The sequence below is a fragment of the Parus major genome, chromosome 5 (genome assembly GCF_001522545.3).
Source record: "Parus major isolate Abel chromosome 5, Parus_major1.1, whole genome shotgun sequence".
Classification (NCBI taxonomy): domain Eukaryota; kingdom Metazoa; phylum Chordata; class Aves; order Passeriformes; family Paridae; genus Parus; species Parus major.
The window spans coordinates 37422955-37433572 of NC_031774.1; the positions used below are offsets into that span (position 1 = coordinate 37422955).

At 37.1% G+C, this 10618-nt stretch overlaps 1 long non-coding RNA gene across 2 annotated transcripts; it reads left to right on the forward strand.

The window, feature by feature from the left end:
• The first annotated feature begins 5 nt into the window (after positions 1-5).
• LOC117244560 lies at positions 6-10009 on the forward strand. Of its 2 annotated transcripts, none has more exons than XR_004497910.1 (4): positions 6-299; positions 1235-1415; positions 6759-6811; positions 9744-10009. It is a non-coding gene; the product is annotated as an uncharacterized LOC117244560 (long non-coding RNA). The 2 variants fall into 2 exon arrangements; XR_004497909.1 differs by having other exon boundaries at positions 6-100.
• Positions 10010-10618: the final 609 nt, after the last annotated feature.

Here is a 10618-nt window from a genome sequence, read left to right on the forward strand (position 1 = left end):
GCTCCCGGCCGGCCGCGCGCTCCCTCAGCCTCGGCTGTGCACCAGCTCCGGCCGGGCCTCCGGGCGCTGCCAGCGCGGGCGCTTGGTGTGCACGCCTGCAGTGAGTGCTCCTTCGTGGGGGAGAGGATCAGCAGTGTTTATTTCAGTAGATCAGATTGCCGCCCGTGTTTCAGCGGTGCTTTTTTGCGTTCATTTGTGTTGGTCAAAGCCTTGATTCTTCTGCTTGCAGCAGGGTTGTTTTTAAATCAGACTACAGGGCTTGTCAGAGCACTCTATGGGGATTGCAAAATTCTCTGCCTGTAAGACAGTTTACTTGTAAATTTTTTTCCTAAGACAGTATAAATGCTTATAAAGGTTTCCTACCTGATGTCTGTTTTGATAGCCTAGTTTTGATCTTTGTACTTTCTGTTCCCTGACCCTCTACCAATACTTTTTAATTCCATTGAAAAAGGGTGAGTGCAGTTGTAAACACAAATGTTAAAACACTCTTAAATAAAAATATTAGAAAGTCAGATGAAAATCAGGTGTTCTGGGGGTTCCTTTCCAGATAAGACATACCTTGATATAGTGAAAATGAATCCTACTAAACAAGGCTTTCAGCACCAGCAACCCACAAAATTTGAGGAGACTCAAGCAGAGAAAGCTCTGCTCAGTTCCAGAGAAAAATTAGTTCCAAAGAGGACTTCAGTGCTAATGATTACAAATATATTGCATGGATATCTGCATTTTGCAAGAATATCGTATCTAGGGTGAACTAGAAGGCATTTGCTTGGATTCAGTTGATGAGGGCCACTCTTTGGATTCAGAAATACTTTTGACAGAATGTGATTTAGAAGCTCTGAAACACGTAGAAATTTACTTAATTCCTGAAAACACACAGTTTTTGTAAAAAAACCCCACATGCACAGAATATGGTAGTCAATTAAAAAAATTGGTGAAATTTTGTTTTGCATTTCTGTGCAGCAATACTAATTCCAGCTCGTGATCAAGGTCTGCTTCAACCTGCCTTGTCTCTTGCAGTTTTGTCTCTGGACATGCAGCTGGAGAACCCTGCAAAATGTAATCATGTCATTTGGATCAAATCATGAAGCTTTCAAAAATAAAGGAAAATACATTGCTCTTTCCCCTTCCCCACCAGCACTACAATACTGAATTAACACATAAATGATCTGCTGGCCAGAGCAGAATATGGACCACAGATGTTAACAACCTGGCACCGCTTGTTGTTTCTCAGTGTTGCAGGAGACAGTTTGTCCTGACTGAATTCCCAATGACGTGAAAAGACTGACCAAGTCCAGGCATTTGAACCAATTATTAACTTCAAATGATGAGTGCTCAGCTACCTGACAGATTCCAGTTTGGAAAAATCCATCTTTCCAGGAGTGATGGAGCAGATGTGTCTACTTTAGCAATGGGTATGTGTAGCTTTCCTAACTGAGAGACCTAAGATCTTTCCTTTGCTTTTGAACATGTTATCTTTACCTGTAGCCAGAGGTTGTTTTGGGGCAAAAGGCATTTCAAATGAAAAATAAACAGATAAGCATATAAATACCAGAAAGATACATTGAAATATAAGAGAGATTTAATGAACGTGGAGGATTTCAAGAGACAGTGGGGGTGATACACTATTATTTTTTTAGTGGTCATTACAAGAAAAGTAGGCAAAAGACCATGAGGTAGTCAGTAGAGTTATTGATGCCCACCTTTAATTTCCTAAGCAGAAACGGGATCTTGGCCTTCTTCCTGTTTGTAAATGTCTTCTCTTAGAGAAATGGTAATGATTCCTATGGGGAAAGATTTTCTTCCTACTTGCTCTGTCTCAGAAGACCTTGATCTGGGTTTCAACTGCTAGTTGAATAAATTTGGTATCATCTGAAGTTTCACAGATTAAATTATGCAATGCATTAAACAAACATGAATAGAACAGAAATAATCCAAGTTGATTTAGAGGTTAGGAAAATGAGAGCATGTGAGAAAATGAGTGCATGGGGAAAAGAATGTGCAAATACAGCTAAGGCAAAGATGTTAAACCTTCATATCTAATGGAAGAGACAGACCAGAGCGGAGTGGTTCCAGAAGATGATTATATGCTCGCTGCATGTAGTGCTCAGTAAAAATGAATGCACTTGTAATCGCCTCTGGAAGTAAAGCTGGCCACAGCAAATCCAGGCCTCCATAAAGACAGAGGAAATTACATGGCGTGCTTACTAAAGCTGGTGAAACAATAAAATTTTGGAAGCTCTCATTGCTGGAAAGATGCTGGTAATTTGGAATAAATTTATAGAAAACTGGCAAGAAGTGGACTGCCAGAGATAGAGATACTTGTTTAGAAAGAGGAATCAGAAGATTTAAAAATGTCTAACTTGGCAGTAATGTCCAGATATTTTAATAATATGACAAACAAGGGTGGGAGTAATCTGGAGTTGTTTTCAACACTCAGGGATAGAGTTGTCGTGATAATGTTAAATCTTCTGCAGCTTTGATCCCTGAATGGAATATTGAGGCATATAAAAGCCTCTCCCACTGAAATCACCTTGAAAAATATAAGCACAAACCCACTAAGTTCTTAAATATCAAATATTGTGATTTGAGTAAAAAAGTTTTGAAGTAGGAAACCATTTTCTTTTGGTTTTGGACTATTGCTTCTTTTTATTTTGTTTGTAAAATGATAAACATATTCACCTCTTTTCAAGTGTAGGTGCCTTTAAGCAATTTAAAATCACAGTAAACCTCAGTTAATTGACACAAGTTCTCTTTGTTGGTCACTGCTGTCATAATTGCTAGCAGTTTCTTCTGCTGAATATTAAAGTACGATAATTTCTGATCTCACACTTGAACTTTGTTCCTAACTAATACCCAAAGAAAGGTGGGTGCTTGGCAGAATGTACCAGTCATCGAGGTTTGTTGTGCCAAAGAGTGAAGTGCTGAGCTAAGGAGGCTGTGTAACATATAAGCAGATTTTTCTCCTGAATTGAAAAGCTTAAGCTGTGTACTTCTGCTTATGTCAGCTGTAGCACAGAGAGAGGCAAAAGAAGCAATGCTTCAGAAAAAAAAATAAATAAACTGAAATAATTTGGAGCTTCAAAGATTAAAACAATACTCTGAATCCTGCCCAGTGCCCCAGGAAAATGGTTCAATTTGACACCAACTGCTGTAAATGTAGTTTTTCCTAATATTCAGATTATCAGTGCTCTAAATTATCTAAGTTATAAAAAGAAAATTGATAGTATCATATTCATTAAATAATTAATTAGGGTTAAAATAGGAAATGACCAAGTCCCTCCAAAATAAAAGATTTTATTTATTTATCCAAGCATTGATTTCAGAATTAAGAGCACATCACTTCTGTTGCTTCCCAAGTACCCAGGAAAAGGCATCACTCCAGCAAAGTTTATAGATCCTGGTTCACAAGATACTTAAACTGGTGCCTAATTTTAAGCACTACCCCAGCTGAAAAAAAACTCAGCCTGCATCCCTAAAATGTAGTCATGTGCTTATTAACTTCATCAAATAAGGCTCTGAATTGCAAATCTAGTTCTCCAGTAGGAGCTGAATTCCTTCAAAGCAAATGTCTCTGCTGACCTTTTGGTGTTTCTTTCACTTTATCAAAGTTTAGAAAGCCCTGTTCAGACAGGGTTGGAATGGGGTTTTTTACAAAATGTCTTGGTGGAAATACAGCCCTGATTTGCCATTAGAAAAGAAAGGCAAACCAATAAACCTATAAGTATCTTGTATTTATGACTTGCAGTAATTTGATTGTTCCTAACATTCACAATGCTGTTGCCTGCATTCTGTTTAGTGTCCTTATCCTGGCACACACATATACCCATGACCCTTCTTTTCTGAATTTTTTTTACCCTTGTGATTTTCTAATACTTCTTCATGCTCCTCCTTACTTGGGTCTTTATTTTCATTTTCTTTCTTTAGTAATTTTACAACATATTTGAATTTTATATACCTGCCTGCCCCCTTTCTTACTACCATCTGCAAATGTGATTAGCACTCTGCACAAAATCCTTCAGTTCAGTTATATAATTTGGGATTGAGGACTGACCCCTGCAAGTCCTAGCTCAACAGCTCTTCTTATGAAGTCAGTGACCCATTATTATAATTATTCTGTGTTTGCAAATTCTAGACTTCTATAGCTACTTTGAAAGATTTGATTATAAATCTCTTTCCTATCATTTTCTTGTGAGACTATCACATAAAAATGTAGAAGGTGCCTTGCAGAGTAGGTGTCTATGCTCACAGTGTTTCCCCTTTTTGCAGACTGTCAGTACTTTGACACAAGCATTGTGAAATTAAGCATTCATAGCTGAAGACAGACTAAAAATTAATAATTTTCCATTGCATTAATATGTACATGCCGTACGTATTATATATTTAACTCAAGTTTAACGGGACACTTGAAAATCTATATTTAACAAGGAAACAGGAATATAGCATATTTATTTCACAGAAAATTTAACTATTGGGGTTCTTTGATTACTGAGTGCTTGATTTTAAAAGCTGTAGTTTGCATCTTTATTAGTATAATTTGACTATTATTTTAAAATAAATAATAGTGATGGATGCTCAGGAATGTTTTAAATAAGATTCTTCAGTTGTGCCGTGTACAAGCTTTTCACTGAGCTTAGCTGAGAGCCAAGTCCTTTTCTAAACATTACAGTCTTCTTAGCCTTTTCTGTGGAACAGCTATATTACTAAAATCTAAGTTTATCTCCTGCTTCAACAGTTCAAGTTATAAATTTCTATACCCCAGGAGTTAGACTGTTATCATCAAATAGACCACATCTGTCATTATTGGTCTGATTGATCATTCCATGTTCTGGCAGCCCCCTGGCAGACTTCAAAAAACCAGATCCAGATCTAGTTTAGATATGAGATTTGTAAACTAATAGTTGAAATTAGGGGCCTGTATTATGTAGCTGTGTTGAGCCTTTCAAATTAAGGAATTCATATATCCATATGACAAAGATAAGTACTTGAATCCTGTAAGCTTCTCTGGATATATCCCTCTGTGTTCATACCAAATACATAATGCCTGTTTTGGATATAAAGTAACTCTAAAGTTATTTGTATTATAATAAATGAATAAAGGATAACACTCATCTTTTACACTGTCAATATTTTTCTAAAGCAGAAGAGGCATTTGTTAATAAGGAATATGAAGTTTGGGTCCCAAACTTTCAGTGAAGCTGGTCATGCACCTGCTTACTTTGTGCACAAATCATTCTAATGAATTCTAAAGGACTATTCATGTGCATAAGGCTAAGCCTGTGTGTAAAAGCCTTTGCAAGACTGGGCCTAGGTTGTAAACCTGAAACTGATTCAACAGAGAAAAAGCAGACCTTCTAAAAAGTTGAGAAGTGTCACTGTAGCTAAGCTGAACAGGTATGGGCAATGCTAGGAGACCTCATAGTACAGAACTCCGAAAAGTGACCAAGAAAAGGTGGCAAAAGTTATCATAAATATTTTTTTTATTTACATTTTATCATACTGAATTTTACCTTAAGCTTATTAATTATTCACTTCCTCTTAATTTCATTATCACTGTGAATTCAATTTGAATAACTTTCTTGCAGGCACTTAGAAACTTTCCTGTTTATATTTCAGTTATATATTTATATATACATATATATGCATATATGCACACACACAGCCTTTATGAAAGAGTAGATCTGCTATGAGAGTTGTAGTTGCGAGAAATCATAACTAGGCTCTTTGGAACACTTGCTTGAGGAGGAGGCAAGACATCAATACTGTTTCATATGCAAGTGTACAGAAGAGTTTTGCACACTTATTTCTTTGTACCGTGTAATATTCCGTTTTCTGCTTCAAGTGTTTTGTGCTGCATGGCAGTAGTTTATGTTTCAGAGACAGTGCATTACCTGCAGGGGCCTCTCAACAAAATCTGGGAATTCCAGTTGCTGTGATGCATCTCCTAAAACAATTTTCTAGGTATTGCTTCCATGAATTGCTTCCACCAAGAACTTCCATAGAATTAGATGAAGCTTTTTAATGTGTTTCATGTGTTTAGCATTAAACACACAGGCAATGCTACTAAAATTACCATGAAAAAGAAATGAAACTACTTAAATATAAACTGAATTCCTGCTTGGGACTATAGTTTTTAGCATTTAATATGCTGAGTGTATGAAATAGACATCTTTTGCACCATCACAAAATACAAATCTTTTCCCTTACTTAAAGCTAATTGTCTTATCATGATCTAGTCGCTGCTAAAGTGGTCACTCAGTGGCCTTTAAATTACATTGGCTATGAAATGTCACTTGTTTGTTAGGCTTGCTAAGTTAAAGTTGTTTAAAAAAATAAGAAAAGAGTCTTTTTCTGTAGTTTAATTGACTTTTATTCACACTAAACTGATTCTCTCTGAAAATTCCAGTTTCCTCAGTGTAAAGATTAATTTAAGAATCTCAGCTAGGTGAAGAAGAGAACAGGTTAGGCATGGACAAACCATACCAAAGGTGCAGAGAGTGAAGGTGAGAGTCCAGGGATAGCTACTGCTGACTTTATTCTAGTTGTTGGCCTTGGGGGCATGACTGATCTTTTGCTCCGTTTGATGCAGGAAAAAGAATGAAGAAAGTACATCTTATAAGACATGGTGTTCCTTTAGTAACCTTTTAAATTATTATTTAAATGAAGATTAAAGTTATGGAGTTGCAGAGTATTTTGCTGTTTTATAATTTAGCAGTTCAGGCTGAAGTTTCTTTTGTGTTCTTTCTGTTTTTATACAGGCAGCCTAGAAGATGGACATTTGACAGGCGACAATAGACTGCTCCTTTCCCAGGTATCTCCTGCTTGTTTCCTTTATCTGTGAATAGGAAATGGCTTAAAGGCACCTGTGTTATGAAGGTCCCAGGGGCAGCTGCCTGACTAGTGAATGCCTGATTATGTGTTAACATGCTTTGTCAGATATTGGCAGAATCTGTTCTCTTCTTTTGCCTTTTCAGCAAGGGTACCATTGACAGACTGGCTACCCATTTATAGAAATGTTGTCCATCAAACTGTGAGGAAGGACAATGGTGTTTTTCTGTGACCAGTGACTGTGGGAAACTTTTCTTTGGCTATTCAGGCAATTTTTGTAGCTTGCTCTGAAGAGGAGAGACTGATGAGTGCAAAAAGTACAATTAAGCAAAGCCAGACTTCAATTGAAGGCTGTAGTGTAGTCTGCTTGTTCTCATTTTTTTATTTGGAAAAAAATCTATGGGTTTTCACGTTGCTGTGTGGCATTCAGCGGGGGGCTATTACAATCCTAAATTTTTTTTCTAGACCACCTAATTCTAAGTAAAAATTAAATGTAATGAGAGCCACTTGGAGTTCTGAATATTTTAAAGCATAATTCCCACAGAAGGGATTCGACCTAAACTGTGGAGAGCATCAGTTGGCTAATTATAGCTGCATTTTATATTACAGCAGGTGTCAGATGCAGTCATCTCAATAAAGTCCACATAATACTCTGGAAAATAACAAAAGCTTTTCTTTGAATGTGGGTACTAATTTCTGCTAGGTGTCATATGAGCTCTGATACTTCTCATTGGTGTTAACAAGAGCACTGCAGCACTCAAACATGCATTTTGCTTGGGATGAATTGATACTGTAAAGCACTTACTAGTCAGCCTTGGCAGATGTCAGTAGTTAATACTAGTGTTGCAGAGGTTGGTATATAATGCAGAGTCCTACTTAAATACTTTTAGATGATAGGCTGGTTTTGAGAATGAGTGTGAACTGTGCACCAACTTCCTTAATGAAAGCTGAATAGACAACAGCAGGATAAGAGTGCTTCCTTTAGTTTCTATCTTATTTTAAGTCCTCTGCAAGTAAAGGGTAGATGGGAAAGCAGTAAACTAGGTGAACAAAAACATTAAACTTAATAATTACTTCATGCTGTCATACTATTTTCCCAATTCAATGGAAGCAGCAAGTTTGAGTTACTAAAGTGATTGGTGAGAAAGGTCTTTCCTAGGGCTTAAAATTAAAAATTGTGTCTTCAGAATAGCCTGCGTGTGGTGAAACTACAATCCGTAGACATTTGGTGTTCACCTGACTTCCTAAATAAATTATGAAATTCTGTGATTACAAGAGATTTGTGGTTTAAAATATTAATGAATCATTAAAATAAATACTGAAGTGTGTTGCATGCACAGAAACCCTTGAACACAAGGAACTGAAGGCACAAATGGCAGGGCGAAAAGCACTGGCAGCAAAACCTTCCCAGATGATTGTGCTTGGCCTAGCATGCAATAGAGATGCTTCCCAAGCTTGCCTGAGAAGGAGTAAGATAGGAGACACTTCAGTACAGAACAGCAGGGTCAGGCCACAAGGAGCTTGCTGCTTCTCCTGATGGGGAAAGGATGTACCTGGTTCAGACATGTATGAGGAGAGGGGTTTCAACAAAGAATGATACAAAATGTTGGACTAATCGTGCAGGAGGGACAAGCATGTACTAGCAAAACAAAGGAAATTTGATAGGATTATAAAATCCTCCAATATCTGAGTCTTCTGGAAGAGCAGTAAGACATTAATGAGCTAATGTCTGGTGCTATCTACCTCACCCTACATTATTTCCTCTGAGAAAAGGTAGTCCAGAACACCAGACTGCCTTTGTCTCTTACACAGAAGTCCATAGAGAATTGCAGAGGTTATAGAAATAATAAATACAACTTAATGTTATAAGTCTTTTATTTTTAAAATGTAATGAATAAAACTGAATCACAAACTCCAGCATGTTACCTTAGCAACTATGTAAAGAACCAAAATTAATCACAGATTATGAAATATTATTTAATGTTTTGTAGAACTGTAGAATAGTTTGAAGTATAATCTTAATGTTCAATCTTACTGCATTACATATTCAATGTACTAACAAGTAGGAAGAGCATGGTCTTGGTCTGAAGACTAGATGCAATAAGTAATTTGTAAAAAACAAGTGAAAGTAAATTATATATATATATATTCATATTAGTATGTGTTTCTGGATTAACATACACATATGGTCCAAAAAAGTTTCTAAATACAAGAATAAACATATAATCCATCTAAATCTGCTCAAAACCAGATACAGAAACCAAACACAGAGATGAAAATTGAGGGAGAAATAATTTCTTAGCTAATGTGTACCTGGCATCTGGGGAGCAGAGGGCTGTCTATAGGAGAACTGGTTTAGCTCTCACACATAAGGTTACCTCTAAGAAAAAGACATATGAAAAGGCCTGGTAACAAAAGCCCAATTACAAAAGCTGAAGGCATGATTGCCATTGTATAAATGAATTTACTAATTTACCCCATTTATTCCACATAGCCCCTTTCTGAAACCTTTTAATATTGAGAGAAGCCCAGCTCAACTTGGAAAGCTCTGAGGAATTCTGTGAAAGGCTGGGAAGGTAAAGAAGAGGTTATGTTAACTGCAAGAACTCTCAGTCTGTTTGGGCATTTGGTTGTCTCCCTTTTAGCCCAAAAAACATGAGGAGACCACCACTGTACAACATTGCTTCTGCACTACTGCTTTTCCATGTCTTAGATTTCTGGGTTTGGGATGTGCTCCTGTGTATGTGATACAGAGCTAGATATTAAAGTATAAAACCACCTCTTGCCAGTAGACATTCAAATTTTATTTTTCTTCATTTTACAGTAGAAGGTAAGGGATAGTTATCAGCAAGTAGAGGTGCTGCAGTAAAAAGTAGCTACCAATAGTGTCACTCAAAATTTATTACCCTCTGCAGATTACACAAACCTAACAATTCTCCTTGTGATGTCTCTTAAGGATTCTATGGAAGAAGGCTTCTGACAGTTCCTCTGGTAATGACTGTTACTTCCCTATATATGACAAGAGTTTTATGTGTGTGTAATTCTCCTTGATTATTCTAAAAAAATAAATGTGTCTAGGATAATTTTGTATATCACCTACTATGAAAATTGCTTTTGTGGCAAGCAAAATCAACTGCTCCATGACCTACACTTCTTGATATTAAAGGTTATATGAAACTTACTGCTCTCTCCTTTCTCCACCATTATTGCTACTTCTTTCCCTCCATTTTTACTCTTAGATTACAGAGATGTGATTGCACAATACAAGCAGCACAGATGGCAGCTGAAGGTCTCTATCTGCCAGGTGTCTGCATAACAGCTGAGCCAATGTACACAGCTGAGCACAGCTCACTTTCTGACATAGATGTTCAGCACCATTTCTCTGAATCATAGCCTAGCACAACCTTTGGAAGTACCTCTGGGAAATTTTAGAGTGTACTCAAGTACACAATGCTTTGGCAGGCAGAAAACAGAGGAAGTCTTGCTCTGAATTCATTGTGAATGCTCAGAAGAAAGAAGTACTTCCTGCATTTTCTGCTGTGGATGCAAAGGGTGGGCTTGAGGATGTAAAATGCTGGGAAAGTGTAGACTCTATAGAAATACATCACCTATAAATATAAAAATATATAAATAATCACCTCTACTCAGAGAAAGTCTGTGGGAGATCTGCTCAGGTTTGCTGACGGACTCTGGTAGAGAAAATAAGATGAATCTTTCGAGCTAAGGAGGAAATTCTGTGGTCCTGTAATAGCCAAGAGAGAACAACCGGCTTCTGTAGTTTGGGAGTGCA